Here is a 15904-nt window from a genome sequence, read left to right on the forward strand (position 1 = left end):
ACGGTATTATTTGCATGCTCCCCGCTTGTGCATGTGGTATATGTATATACAACAACGCGCTGTCGTCAGTCTAATAAATGCAAGTCAGCGACCCTGCCATTAGCAACGTCACCAAATATGTGCGTGTGTGTGCGTGGTGGTCCTCGTCGGCGCGCACACATACTTACTTAAATAAATATATTACTATGTCAGCATATGTATAACGTTTTAATAGTGCGCTATACGCATTTATATGTGGGAGTATGCATATATGTGTGTTTATGGATGCTAACGGATGTTGTCGGTGTCCCTTGCGTATGCCGACTGACCGACTGAATACAAACGGCGACCGAGTAACCGGGCTTACTTTGATACAACTACTACAAGCATATACATATATTAACATACGTTACATATACACGTAAATACATACAAACACACATTAATGCACACACACATACATTCACGCGTTCGCTTACGCAGCACACACGCGCGCTAGTTGCTTGGTCCTCGGTCCTTCAATGACCGCTCGCAACAGAGTTGTATCAATTTAAGTGCCATCAGCATTCGTACTCACCTGCAGAAAGTAAAGAAAAAACAACAACAACAACTATAAAAAAAATAACAGCAACAACCAACGAAATAACGGTACCTAACTTGCTTAAGTGATTGCTTGCGTTGCGCTAGTGCTCGTATATAGTTGTTGGCTGGCTGGCTGGTGTACGCAAGCGATGACTCCTGCCACCAGGCAAGAAAGCAAATATATTACCCTGCCCGGCTTGTTGCTCAAACTTCTACTTTTTCCATTAGTTGTATGTACATGTGTGTGTGTGTGCCTGCGTTGCGCGTAGGTGCTTTGTGCTAGCAAGCTGAGAGTGCTTTTTTGACAATCTACCAATTACTCAAACAAAATAAAAACAACAACAACAAAAAAGTGAAAAAATTTCGGTGCAAAAATATTTTTTGTTGCTGTTTTTGTGCAACGCAACCCGGCAAACGCATAAATATTAAAGTTTTCACCGAGCGCCGGTGCGCGTTTATACACATTAGTGTTGTGTGACTACAGTGTGACGCGTCGCACTCCTGCTTCTCCTGTGCTCTACTGGTACGCTAACCTCCACCTGCTTCTCCTGTGCTCTACTGGTACGCTAACCTCCACCTGCCAGCCAGTTGTGATTGAACGTGCCGCAATGTGGTGAGTATCAATTTAGTAGACATACACAAGCGCATATATATTCATATTAGTGGCTGTGCCTCTGTGTGGCAACATACTCAATTTCCATGTAATGTTGCCACTTTCATTGAACTTAGGCGCATCTTCGGCGCACACACAGTCACCGGTCTCTACGACCGTTCAAATACTAAGTAATGTTACACGCGCGCGCACGCCGCCCACAATATTAAAAGCATATTTATATATATACTATATTACTATATACTATATTATGCTTGAGGCAGGCGAGTCTGTAATTATAATTTCAATTACGCTGATGCCGCAGTAAATTAATTACATGTAATCATCACGTACGAAACGCGCGCTCAATATGAGTATGAGTGTATGAGTATATAAATGAGTATGTGTTACGAGTATATAAGTATGCATGTGGCATGCATGATGTTACTAGCTAGTTGAGTGCGCGCTCAGTGCTCGTTTACAGGCAAGTCTAGTGTTGCAAGTTGAGCTTTGGCGGCTGGGCGCGCGCACATACAACCACACACTTGAAGATAGATATAACTGCATATGTGTGTGCGCGCAATTTTTTCTAACTGTTTACGTCAGGATGAATGAATTTGTTGCCATTTCTGTAATTTGGCACTTTGGAGGATGCGGCGCGCCGGTCGTCGTGCCGCGCGCTACTCTTACTACTATACCGACGCGCTACATTACCAAAGCGCTTCACAACCAACGCGCTCCGTACCACCAACACGCTCACTGCCTGCAACACGCTCTATGTATGTGCTTCATTCGCTTTTAATGTCTACGACTGTCGATTGACGTTATTGCCACATTAGCTATAGCGTCTTGGTCTAGTCAAGCTGTTGCCTATTTCCCGAACTAATCAGCATAAAATGTGATTTACGAGTGGCGCTGCTGCAAGTGGAAGTGGGCGGCGTGCGGTGGGCGACATACATTAGGACTTAATCTATATTACATATTACAGGGTAGCCGAAGTAAGCGGCGAAGCAAATGAAGTAAAATAAATAAGACGAAATTAAGGCGCTGAGTAGGAGAAAGGAAGGAAGTGAAAGGCAACGAAAAATAAAATAAGAAATGTAGCGGAAATAAATCGAAAAAATAATGAGTAGAAAAATTCAACAGCATATACATATGCTTGCCACAAATTTCGTGCGGGCAGCAACAGCAACAGTAAAGTTTATGCCACAAGCAGCAGTTAGCCGTCAACAGTCAGCAGCCGCAGCAGCTTCAGCGAGTTGTTGCGGATTTTAAGTGCAGAAATGCGACAGCTGAAGGCGCACTAAGAATTCTGTGCATGAAATATGGTCGTTAAATGCAAAATGGAAAACATATGGAAACCCTTTTGAGCTTATTTTCTCTTACTCTTTAATGAAAAAAATTTTAATGTCGCTTCTTCACAAGTGGTTCATGTCCTGACCTTCGAAATTGCTTGCCAAATCTCCGAACATATTTCCGCTTCTCCAGAATCCATAAATTTTCGCTGTAATAACATAATTTAGCGAGTCCAATCGAACGATCAGATTGTCATAGATCCATAGAGTCAAAAATCGTAGACAGAAACACCAAAAGCTCCGTCAAGATCGGGAAGGACCTCTCCGAGCCGTTCGATACCAAACGAGGTTCCAGACAGGTTGACTCACTATAGTGTGACTTCTTTAACCTGATGCTGGAGAAAATAATATGAGCTGAATAACGAGCTAAATGGATAAGGTACAATCTTCTATAAGAGTGTACAGCTACTGGCGTACGACGATGATATCAATATCATTGGAAACAACACCCGTGTCGTTAGTTCTGCCTTTTCTAGACTGGATAAGGAAGCGAAGCGTGTGGGTCTGGTGGTGAACGAGGACAAAACGAAATATCTCCTGTCATTAAACAAAAAGTCAATGCATTTGTGTCTTAGCTCCCACGTCACTGACAGTCACAACTTTGAAGTTGTACATAATTTCGTCTTTTTGGGAACCAGTATTAACAACAATAACAATGTCAGTCTGGAAATCCAACGCAGAATCACTCTTGCCAACAGGTGCTACTATGGACTAAGTAGGCAATTGAAAAGTAAAGTCCTCTCTCGACGAACAAAAACCAAACTCTACAAGTCTCTCATCATTCCCGTCCTACTTTACGGTGCAGAAGCGTGGACGATGTCAACATCCGATGAGACGGCACTAGGAGTTTTCGAGAGAAAGGTTTTGCGGAAGATTTATGGTCCCTTAAGAATTGGCAACGGCGAATACCGCAGACGATGGAACGATGAGCTGTATGTGTTATTCGACGACATAGACATAGTCCAGCGAATAAAAAAACAGCGGCTACGCTGGCTAGGTCATGTTGTTCGAATGGATGAAAGTGCTCCAGCTCTGAAAGTATTCGATGCAGTACCCGCTGGTGGAAGCCGAGGAAAAGGGAGACCTCCACTCCGATGGAAGTACCAGGTGGAGAGGGACCTGGCTTCGCTTGGAATAACCAATTGGCGCCAAACTGCCAGAAGGAGGGATACGTGGCGCGCTGTTTTGGTCTCGGCTATAACCGCGTAAGCGGTGTCTACGCCAGTCAAGAAGAAGAAGAGGATAAGGAAGCGAAACGTATAGGTCTGGTGGTGTACGAGGGCAAGACGAAATATCTCCTGTCATCAAACAAACAGTCAGCGCATTCGCGTCATGGCTCCCACGTCACTGTTGACAGTCATAACTTTGAAGTTTACATACTTTCGTCTATCTGGGAATCTGCCTGGAAATCCAACGCAGAAACACAGGTCAACACCTCTTTGGACTGAGTAGGCAATTGAAAAGTAAATATTTCGGCTTATAAAAAGACAACGGCTAAAAAAAGGGACGAAAGTGCGCTAGCTATGAAAGTGTTCGATGCAGTACCCGTTGAAGAAGAGGAAGACCTCCACTCCGTTGGAAGGATCAGTTGGAGAAGGACCTGACAAGACTTGGTATTACCAATTGGCACCAAAAGGAGGAATAAATGTGGACTCGGCTATAACCGCGTATGTGGTATCTACGCCAGTCAAGAAGAAGAAAATGATGAGTTAGTAGAAAAATGGAGTAGTTGAACTTAAGTTCCAACTCTTGAATACCGAATCGGGAAGGAAAATATGGAATTCGGGAAGTTTTATAAGCCTCAGAACTGCCTTTCATCTTGAACCTGAATGCCACAGCGTAATTACAAGACTTTGCTTTCGTCCAACTATCCTCGGAGTATATACTTCAAAGCTTGTTTATCAGAGATGGGGTAGACACAGGAGATCCTGTAAAACTCCTAAACAAACCATTTTATTTCTGGCAACAACGAAAATGAGTTCTGAAAAATGAATTTGTTTACTTCAAGACTTCGAAAAAGAGTTGAACGTACACCAGCGCAACATTAATAACAAAGTCTTGGTAGCATAAAAAATATTGTATACAACTCGATTGCACGATTGCATATTGGACCACCAGAGCTCTGCCACGGCTTAACACCACAACTCAGTGGAGCAGTAACTATTTCACCAGCTATGCAATGTAATGTAATACCGCCGAGCGGAGCCGCTTCCTATTTGCCATTTCGCAGCACGTATTGTGTTGAGTAGACACACGCACAACACCAGGCGAGGCGTTGAAGCTGCCGACCAGTACGAAGCTGCGCGGCAGATACACAGAACACACACTTACTGCCACGCATTATGGTAGCTTCGTGCTGCATACTTTTTCGCAGTCCAAAAAAGTTTTACCCACAGCTTCCCTTATGCCGAGCGTTATTACAGCGCTGCGTTGGCTTGACGCCGGGTCGCCAGGATTTATTGTAGGTCTTTTGAAAGTGTAACACGAGGCGACACGAACTCCATGCATAAGCGGTGAGGATTGCGTTGACTGTGGGGTCGGGTGACGGTTGTCGGTCGGTTGGTTGAAGGAAAAAAAAACCAGATGCTGTAAAGCCAGTGACAAAAAACAACAGCAAAAAAGATAGACACGCACACGTTACACAAACAGAGAGAAGAAAAGAACAGTCAAAGCTCGTAAATACCCAACTTTGTAACAGTTAAACGCAAATCAGTGAAAACGGAATGGCTAAGTTCAAAATCAGAGAAAAAAAAAACAAAATACACAAAAAAAAGAAAGAAAACCACGCGCGCCATACAACAAAAAAAGTTTGAAATGCAAATGGAAATCTTGAAAAATCACTAAAAAGTGACTATGAAACGTGAGCGAAATGTAAAGAAAATTCGGCAAATGACACAAAAAACACGCAGAAAAGCCCCCAATGAACTCCCACAGCAGTCGAGCATCTGTAAATGGCTGACTCGGTTGGATAAATGTGGCAGGCAAGAGGACAGGCAGGCACGACTCACGAACCAGTCAGTCGTTTGGAGACGTGAGCTTAAGCGTATGCATTTGCCGTTATAAAGTGAAGTCGTGGTGTGTTATTAATCTTATGGATACACAGAAGATAATTTGCATAGTGAAAACGGTGAAAAGTGGTCGCTTCGTAGAAAACGGCTTAGCACCAATGACAGCGTTGGTGGCTTGCCTCACACAGCAATACCAAAATAACTGTTACAACAACAACACTGTGCGAGAGTAGTAATAATGCTAAAGCAATCATTGGCGCAACAGTAGCGTTAGCGCATTTATTGAAATATCCGCACGAATGTGTGGCTATTTAAGATAAGCGTCTTTCGTTTATTTGCTCTTTTTTCTTGTTTTTTTTTTTTTTATGGGAGAAGTCTTTGGCATTTGGCGCTTCATAGTAATATTTTCTTAGACACCCACGACGTGCTGCTCATATTCGTAATGTATGGCGGCACAGTATGTTGGCTGAGTGGATGGATGGAGGACGTGAAAAGTTTAAGTAAATATTATAATTTGGTTTTTGAGCTGCTCGGATTCAATAAAATTAGCGGCAGTTGTCAAATCGGACTTTGCAGGTGTTGTGAACTGAACACTGAACTGGGGTAGGGAAAAAGTCTCTAGGGTGTTGTATAAATACTACGAAAAAGTGTCATTAGCATAAATTGAGAACGCATAAATACCTTCGCCAATTGCAAAATACGAGTTGTCAAGTGGGACTTTGGTTTCTCTGCAGAACTCAGTGGTATCTTAAATCCTTAATTATTCACAACAAGATATACTCATTAAGTTGCCAGTTTCCGCATGGCATCAATCTTTTCATCAGCTCTACGAGACCCTCCCATAAATTTCGTGTTGTATTTGACTTAATCGGATAGCAAGTGTTTGAGCCTTGGCGGTACCGCTCGAAAAGTTTCATGGCAAACCCTAAAAAATACGGTCTTAAGAACTAATGGACTACTAAACTGCCTCTGAACTCGCAGACATCATTGGATTCTCTGACCACGGTGTCGAACCAGACCATTTAGTGGTGGCGGATGTTCCAAAAACCACCTTTATAGCCTTTTTCGATCGAAGTGCTGAACTGTTATTACTTAGGGAAGATTCCCTTGTTTCTTAGATCTACTCAATATGAACTGTAGACACGAGATTGTGAAATATTTTTGTACGACAGTCATTTCTACATAACCGGAATGAACCTGGATATTTATTTTATATTTATAAAAACAAAAGTATGTCTCCGGTGTTTTCAATATCATAAATCTGTCTGGGGCCTACAATAAAGCTGGTGGTGAGATTGCTTGCGGCTCGGTCGTTTGAATTCATGTTCACTTCAAATTCTCATGAGATTATCTTAGTGGATTAATCGATCCAACTCAGCTAATTTTAGAGAAAAAACTGAACCTTATCTACAGTAGCTGAACTGCGCTGAAACTCATTCGCTATGCGTTTGAGGATACCGCGGCCACGTCTGGATAAATCCAGCATATCTCACTTTAAATGCTGCCTGGGTTCCAATGTTCATGAATATCTATTGCAATATATCCATACTGTACTGTTACGGCTTCTACTTCCTCATGCAACTCGTGCAGCTTTCCTTCTTTGTTCACCTAATTGTTCATCTAATAGATTTTCCAGACATAATCAAAGATTTCTATTATGGCACACTCTTTGCGATGGTCTCAATGTTCAGTATACCTTCAGCTGTTCTGCCACCCACTATATGGAACCATTATAATCGACGCTGATTCGTCTTCAACCTACATATTTACTAAGTACTTTGTTTGTTGATTTGCGAAAATTTCCAACTTCAAACTTTAATTTCATTAACAAATGCATTGCTTACGCGCTTTGTTGTGCGCTGAACGCGCGCTGCTCATTTGTTATCGATACGCGCCATGGTGTGCAGCTGCACAACATTTTGGATTTCGGAACTCACGTGCAACACTGTGTGCCAACGCAAATTTCACATAACTAATAGAGAATTATATTACAGTTGGGATCAGCATCAGGAGTGGAGGAGAGCAAGGCAGGTAGCAGCCAAAAAATAGAACACTGGGTAGCGCTTACTTAGATATCCATTACATACAGACATATATGAGTTATGACATATCATAAGATAGTGCGGCTCATAGTATAGTGTGGTGTATGATTGCGGTGGAGCTTTCCGTTCGCCATTTGTGTGTGTTTGATTTTTCCTCTCTTTTACGGCTATCCTGTTCGTTATTTCTTCATTGCCGTCTGCCGGTTGGATTTCCTTCCGTCTTTCCTGTGCGCACACACTCTCTCATGCAGATATCTACACATAAGGAAGTGCTCACACACACACACGCGCAGATACTTTCCGTACACGCGCGATGAAGTTTACAATAAGCGAGTTTACGTACTTCCTTTAGAACTTCGTGGGTTGTTGAAAAATTTCTGCGTACGCAATGCATGAATTCGCTAAAGTGGAGCCAGGACACTAAGGCATGTCAAAGCGTATGTGCGTACGTAAGATGCGCTAAGTTGTTCATTCCTCGTGAAGTAAGACCTAAACTAGCGGAATGCATTTATAATTCGATGCTGGCGTCATTTAGGTAAACAAGAACCAACTATCAGTGTCTAAATAACTGAAATTTTGATCCTGGTTCGGAGAGGGACAGTCTTATAAGTTTCGTGTCAACACACTCATGGCCAAAAGCTACGGTTGATGCTTAGGCGAGGACGATCCTTTGGAATAGTCTTTAGGTACCTTGAGGTTCGTGTTTCTCAAAGACCTCGGGGTTTCCAAGATGACTACGGGAATATACATAGCTCACGTATCCCTTCAAATAGCTAGAATTAGGCGAATGCGTGTTCCATAAGGCATTCCGAATTTGGTCCCACTGTTGTAGCATTCTAACTTTGGTTAAGTAAAGAGCTTATTCCAACAAGATAGCTGCCGATAGACACTAGAGGAATATATGCTGTCGACTTCTGTAGATCCTCAATTCATATATGGAAGAGCAACTCCATTAAAGCGTTCCCAATGGATGACGATCAACTAAGGTATGCCACAAGTAAAGGAGGTCAAACCAAACATCAATCGAATAAAGAAATCGTTATAAATTTTAAAGTTAGACGTCGGAGCCCCAAATGGAACTTGAATTTCGTCCGAATTATCGAATTATCAGTATAAAAAGAGTGAAGTTAGAGACGCTGAACCTTTCTTAAGTTTCTTGTAGTCAATTCCTTAGAGTCCGAGTCCGAGACGTGTCCATTGTCTCTACTGCCGTTTATAAACAAAACGAAGCAAGTTCCTCCATATTTAATCTCTTGAACTTCGCCTAGAGATTAAGGATCCGTGAAGAATGATACATTAGGCAATATAAAGGTGGTTCCGGGAGGAAAATTTTAGACTAATTTGTCACATGACTGAACTGTTCTAACAGAAGTATGAGTTTCGATTAGGATTTTACAAAAAAGTCCATTCTGGAACTCATTTAAACGATAATAGATAAGATATTACAGACTATCCCGAGATCTCTTGTTTGTGAAAGAGCTTTACACTTCTTAACTCGAACTTCAACCTCCTTATCCACCAACACAGCTTAACCAACACCATTGCGGTCTCAGCGAAAAAAATAAAAAAAAAAAACAAAAACAAAACGAAACACTCATAAATACCAGGCCAAAATTCAGTTATAATCTTTGAACAGTTTATGGCGAACCCTTAGATACACACGTACACTCATTTTCGCATTTATTGCGCTCTCTGTGTGCGTAAGTGTTAAATTTATTTATTCCTTTATATTTATGATTATATGGTCGTGCTCGTGCTCGTGCTCGTTTATGCGCCTTAGCTGACCGTTAACGACACCAACTGCTGTTGCTGTTTTGCTGATGCTTCGGTGGTTCGCATGTAAGTATGTGTGTGTGTGTGTTTGTGGTGGAATGGTGGAAGTTAATCAACTGCGGTGCTACTTTCTCAACAATTTGGCGCATTCAAATTGATTGCCATCGACACATCCGTGTTGCTCGGTCACTCGGTCGTGCGGTCACCCTGGCGTATACGTACTCGAGTGGCACTCGCTTTGTTGCGCGCACGAGTACACGCATACATATCTATATACATACGAGCACATTGAAAACAGCATACTGTGCACTGTGGTCTGGCAGTTCATATTTATATGCAGACGAGGGGAGCTGGATTAGTTCAGTTCTGTGCTAATGAAAGTGGCGAGATCTTTGAGGTCGCGATACCTTTATCTTAGCTTTATTGTTTGGTCACGATGTCGAAGAATCCGTCAGTTTTCCGTCGACCAGATTCCGATTATGAGTGTGTAATAGCAGTCTGCAGTACTCTGTAGGATTGGTCTCTGAGGATTCCGAGGAACCTCGGCTTTTCAGATTATAAGGATCGAGAGGGCATATCCTGACGGCTCTACAGTTCTATCGTTGCCGCCGCCTTCTTAGCCAGATAAATAATCATTTATTTTCCCTCAATAACTACTGTATCCAGGAATCCATACTAGTTTAAAAAGTTTGTATATTGTCTGGATTAAGCAACAATCGTTTCTTCATAAATTCGTTCTGTGCAGAAGATGGAAGTCGGTTCCGTAAATCTCCCTTGCGGACGTATATATTGGTGTATATTCATTCATAGAAGCTCACCAACATACATGGATCTACAGTCGCACAAGTATTACTTGGTAGTCAGCTCCAAGCTAAGTCTTCTTTATTGTAGGTCCTTTCAGATGAGACTACTGCTTTGACTTCTCCAGTTTAATTATTTCGAACTGAATTTATGCTTTAGCCAGATTGTTTATTTTGTGTACTTACAGCTCTTTGGCTTACTTTGATCTTCCTTCCATTGTCTGAGTCCACTAATCGGTCGGTCCACTAATCGGTCGGATAGCTTTTTCTTGTACAACTATTTCTATGAATCCGGCGAACCCGTTCTCATGGATTGAATAAGAGTTCATGGATGGATACAGCATCACTAGAGCTCCTAAGACCTCAATTTGATCACATTAAGGATTCACTCAAATCCACTGACATATTAAACGGTCCTTATGTCAACTAGCCAGCTAGGCAACTCAATGGACAGCTAAGAGCAAGAGCAATACCAAGAGTAGTTAACGGCTAACAGCTGCCAGTACTGCCAAAAGGCGAGTATTACGTCGAATTTACGTCGGTGTGCGTGTCAAAATATGCGCGTACTTATTTTGCTTCATTGCTTTATTGCGATTTTTCCTGCCACTGTGACTGCATGTGGCAGTTTATAAGGAGCAGCTGCGACAACCGCAGCGACGAAGACGCCGACAACGGAGACTGGGACTGGGACAGAAACAGCAATAGCGACAGCAACTGTCGCTGCGACTGCGATAAGCTCAACTAAGCAGCTGGCAGTATAGCGCGTGACTGCGGCTACCCTGCTGCCACAGTGATTTCCTCGACGACCATAGTTAGTTGAGGTTATGGTATTGGCTTTTTCGCGCTGTTGACTATCGCCTTACAGTCGGTTGGCGTTTGTGGTTGACGCGCAGCGGCGCAGAAGTCAAAGCGAAATATGCCTTTACGTTTACGCATTGATTCAATTAAATACGGGCTGGCGGACGGACGGCAAGGCACGGCACGCAAACACTTCTAGGACACACCCACACCATCAGCAAGGCTGAAAATACAATCAGCAAACCTCACACAATGTTCACGCATTTGGCAGTGCCTCTGCTGTGCTGCTCGGTTTGTGGCTCAATACCCCCCACTCGCTTAACCTCCACCGCACTTACAATTACAGCCACTGAAATGCCACGCAGCGCTACGTCACATCACGCCACAGCAAGTCAAGCCAGACCATGCCGCATTGCTCGCCTTTGCTTTGTCTCTTCGTGGTATCTTTGTGCCGCATCATTGTGTGTTGTCTTTGTTTTTGCTTTCCTTTTATTCGTTTTTGGGTTATTTTAGGCAAAAACCAAAGCACAAACGCGCATCGACCGCAAATTAGATATGCTCGAGGGACTGCTATGGACCACTTGTGTGTAGTTGAGTTGAGTTGAGTTGACTTGACTGGCAAACTGACACAGTGACTGACTGACTGAAAGATTGACTGACTGCCTAGCTAAGCGACTCATTGACTGACCGAATATGTGTGACGCTGTGTGTAACTGTTTGTCTAAGTGCATGCCCAGCTGCTGGTTTCGTCTGGCTTAAACTCCCTACCGATGCTACGTTGTACCCTCGATACTTTACCCTCCTCACCCCTCCATCAACTAAGCTCTATGGCTTACATTGTCTAGCGCTGGCTTTCTTGGCCCACTCGTAACGCGCCTAAGGCCATTTTACGAGGTGCTGAATGAATGAGTGCCTGTTTTGGTTGCTAGGTTGGTTGGTTACAGCTTTAAGTACATACATTCGTATGTATGTAAAGTCCTGCGGGTGGGTTTTTTTCTGGAGCGCCACAGTAAAAGTCAGTAAAAGTGCGACGGCCAGAAAAAGCCATGTTTGCTTTATTTTAAGCATTTAGCATATGTGTTCGCGCTTATGCTTTTGCTTTTGCTTTTGTTTTTGTTTTTCGATGCGGGCGTATTTTCGCATTTAATGCGTTAACAACTAGACTCTTCGTTTATGACAGCATCGATAAGCCGATACTGACACGACAAGACTGCGGTTGGCGTGAGTAGCAAGCGAAAAACAGCAAAAAATTAAAAAAATAAAAAATAAAAATAAAAAATAAAAACGTAAAATGAAGTGTGTGTGCACAAGCAGCTCTTAAAATAAAATCAAAATATATATGCGCGCATAAACGTTAAAATGTTTACACAAACAACACATATGGACAACAACTAATGGGCTGCCGGCGCTTGACTTGCCTACTCTATGTAAATTTACAGCGTTTTATCGGAAATAAATCCGCTATGTTTGAAATGAATTTGCATATGGGCATGACCGCAAGCAAAATCTCCGCCGCAATACTCTCACGTATGTAGATTGGATCAAATGTGTTTGTTTAACGCTTTTATTTTAATTGGTTAACATTCCATTATTCAGGGCATTAAAGTATATGGGCTATTAGATAAAAGTTAAGGCTAAGTTAAGTTTTAAGCTGTATAAAATACAGGAGTTGTCAATGGACGTATTTTGCAAAATTTTTGCTTTATAAGGGCTTTTGTTCAATGGAGTTTTATTCATATTCAAATCCTAAACCTTCAAGAAAACACTCAAGGTTGAGCTATAAGAACAAGCCTAAAATAAGCTCCAAAGAAACTCAACACCTACCGTGAATAAATGAAAGACATGTCGAAAAATGCTCGACGTATACAAAACTTCTCCAAATTACAGTCTTGCATCTGGTGCTTTACAGTTTTGGGATTGTTGCCTTATAAGACCAATGTGGTTTTATTTCCGACTGGGCTTTTAGAATAGTTATATTATAGGTTAGGTTAGAGTGGTTGATCCCCTGTGCCACAAGAGATCTCACTTGGACAGCTAAAGCCAGTCCTTTGTGATGCCGGCAACTCTTAAAAATGGATACCCAAGACATTCTAGTAACGACAAAGAACTTTGAGCCTTTCACGAATTTGTGCAGGCAACTAATTTGTAGTGGGGATACTTCAGTTGGTTCCTCGAAGTTTGTCCTGCCAAGATATTTCCGCCGCAGTCTAGCAAAAGTTGGACACAATGACGGAGAAAGTATATCTATGTCTCAAACTCTGCTTCTTCCATGCAACGTTGGCAATTTGCATCCGTTAGTTGAGTTTTCCTTAGTAGAATTGCCATTTCTGAGGCATCTTAACAAGTAGTTCATCTATTAAGCAGCACAAATGAATCTATCATGGGTCCAATAAGTGATGGGTGACAGACAGTCTACAAAGTAAATGAAATCAACTGAATTGTGGCTAGTTTTATCCGAAAGATGTACTGAATTATGAAGCTTTAACGACATATTAATTCTTCAACGGCAGGAATGTGGAAGCCCCAAACTTTGGTTATACTTCGAGCTTCACAAGAGTTCTGTATTTCGTAATCAATAAGAGTGACTTACTGTTCCTGCGTTAAGACTTTGGTTGACAACAGTACAAGATTAAAGCTAATTGTTGCGGATATTTAAAGTTATGAACTACTGCGGGTTCAGAAATTCTTCAACCATTAGGTGATCGGTTTGATGAGTTTCTTATCCATTCAAGTTTAAACTGTCCTTCTTTTCAAAAACTTCGAAACTTTGAGATGAGAAGATATTAAAAAGAAGTATCAAATATACCACAATACTGCGATTCTTAAGCTCAATAACTTAAAGAAATAAAGTCGACTTAATATTCTATTGAATTTGTGTATGTCAAACGAAGGTCCTAAGCAGGTTAATTATTAAATTATAACTAGGCCGGAAGAAAATGCATTTTTGTGACAGAATAGGTGCCATTCTCTGAGCAACTTTGAAGAAGATAAAAATTGAACGTGTCAACCCTTTTCTAGAGAAGTTAGAAAAATATAATTGAATCGCTTTAAGAAACAGAAATTATGTATTCAGAGCAAAAAGCAAGCTTCCTCAGCCACACAAAGTTGCCTGGGTCATCCATCATCTCACTTGCGTGGATGGGGTTGATATGTATCCATAATGAAAGGATAATTGGCCTAAACCGGAAATTTGTGAGCTGCTCACTCCCAAGTGAATAGAAAGCCAATATTTCACCATATGAAACCATTCTTCAATTCATTGACAGCACAATAGCCCAAAAAGGCATTGCATGCTTTTGTTGACCTTGCGAGCGCCGTTCTGTAATTTATTGATTTATTGACTCATATTAATGTTTTAATAAGGACTCATTGTATTCATTATATTATATTTTGAAGAAGGTCAAGATGTTAGCATCAGCAAAAAATTGTATTTATTTTTGTGGTTTTGGGCATAAGTGTGGTATTTAAATTTGTATTAGGGTAAAACGGACAGTTGTTAATAATTTAGGTGTATTTTATAGTACTGACTTTGTTGGAAGGTAAGTCCATAGCCCGATATGAGAAAAATGGAATGCCACCCTGAAGTAATGCGAAAGCGGTTCCAGGGTGGGCGACGGTTCCCTAGAGGTGGGGTTTTTAGTGGCCTACAAGTGGCACATACCATCGCTGCGACGACAGCGTTGATGATGCGGTAGGCATTTTCCACACCCTCTCCCGTGAAAAAAAATAGTCCGATAAACGATATTATTCAAGGAATTTCATATGAAAAATAGATAATTATTTGTTACAGATTCGACCTATTTTTGGAAGGACTTGGGTCCGAATATTATCACAAAGATTACTTTTTAATCATGACCGCATGCTTCCACCCATAACAAGGCGGTTCAAAATATGTGCTTTTCGTCTAGTAATGTCTAAAGTTTTATATATAGTCCATACCATTTTTGATTTTAGAAGAGAAGAAGAGTCCATAGGTCCTCAACGGATTGGAAAAGGATATTTAGGCATCCCGAAGTAACTTCTGCTTCGTTTGTAGATTTCTAAATGCCTCAAATCGTTTTTAAATTTTTTTCATCTATTTTTAATTTCTTTTATGCCAGATATACTATCGGAAGGTGATGTCTTGAAACGAGTTTTAGTTGAAAAAATCGAAATTACCCAGCGCGGTATGAGCTGCTCGACTCAAATAATCTAAAAATACTACTTCTTTAATGAGCTTTAAAAATTTATCTTCCACGGAACAAAAAGGTTTTTGCTATTAAAAAAAAATTTACGTTTTAACTGTATTTTATTAATTTTTTTTTACACAAAATTTTACTAGCCACCCCTAATGCACATACGAGTATCTGCATAAAAAAAATTATATACCTACAAAAGCAAATATAAGCAGCAATAAAAATGAACATAATATTTATAAGAGCGCCAGTGTGTACACCTACAATATGTGCTTAACGAAAAGCAATAATACAGCGCTACCGTTTTAAGCAAGCCATTCAAATGCATGCCAAAGATCACACAGCGCGCGCTCACTGCCTTGCCTTGCCTTCGCTTAGATGCCACGCACGCACTTCCCACCATAAATCCAACATTTCCTTGCTTACTTTTCGCAGCGCGCCATTGTTTTAAGAGCACTATGCGTGCTCGCCGCCTTGCGCCTTACGCCGTGCGCAATTCCTTCTGCTTCGCTGACTGCGCGCCTTCGAGCAGTGGCGCTCTTGCTAACACCAACACCGCCGCCGTCTACAAACTCCTAAACGCCAGCGGCGGTGAGTGCTGCGCCCCAAGAAAGCCGCTAGGCGACCAACTCATACCAGAGACAGCAGCCGGGGGCGCACGCACTTACCGCAATAAAACGCAACAAAAAAAGTAACAACAAAAAACAAACGCCCGCAGCCTAACAACCAGCAACGCACAGCAGCTGCTGCCGCGCGACCAGTCAGTCAGTGTGTGTGTGTGTGCTTTGTGGAACCCTTCT

General features: G+C 41.7%; 1 protein-coding gene across 1 annotated transcript in view; it reads left to right on the top strand.

Annotated features, from left to right (window-relative positions):
- Positions 1 to 1099: 1099 nt before the first annotated feature.
- Positions 1100 to 15904, top strand: part of LOC105216139 (uncharacterized) — a 38688-nt gene continuing 23883 nt past the window's right edge. The window contains exon 1 of the mRNA XM_029042820.2: positions 1100 to 1174. The gene's annotated coding sequence lies outside the window, so the exon portion shown is untranslated. The remainder of the gene's footprint in view (positions 1175 to 15904) is intronic.

The sequence above is a fragment of the Zeugodacus cucurbitae genome, chromosome 3, assembly GCF_028554725.1.
Source record: "Zeugodacus cucurbitae isolate PBARC_wt_2022May chromosome 3, idZeuCucr1.2, whole genome shotgun sequence".
Taxonomy (NCBI): domain Eukaryota; kingdom Metazoa; phylum Arthropoda; class Insecta; order Diptera; family Tephritidae; genus Zeugodacus; species Zeugodacus cucurbitae.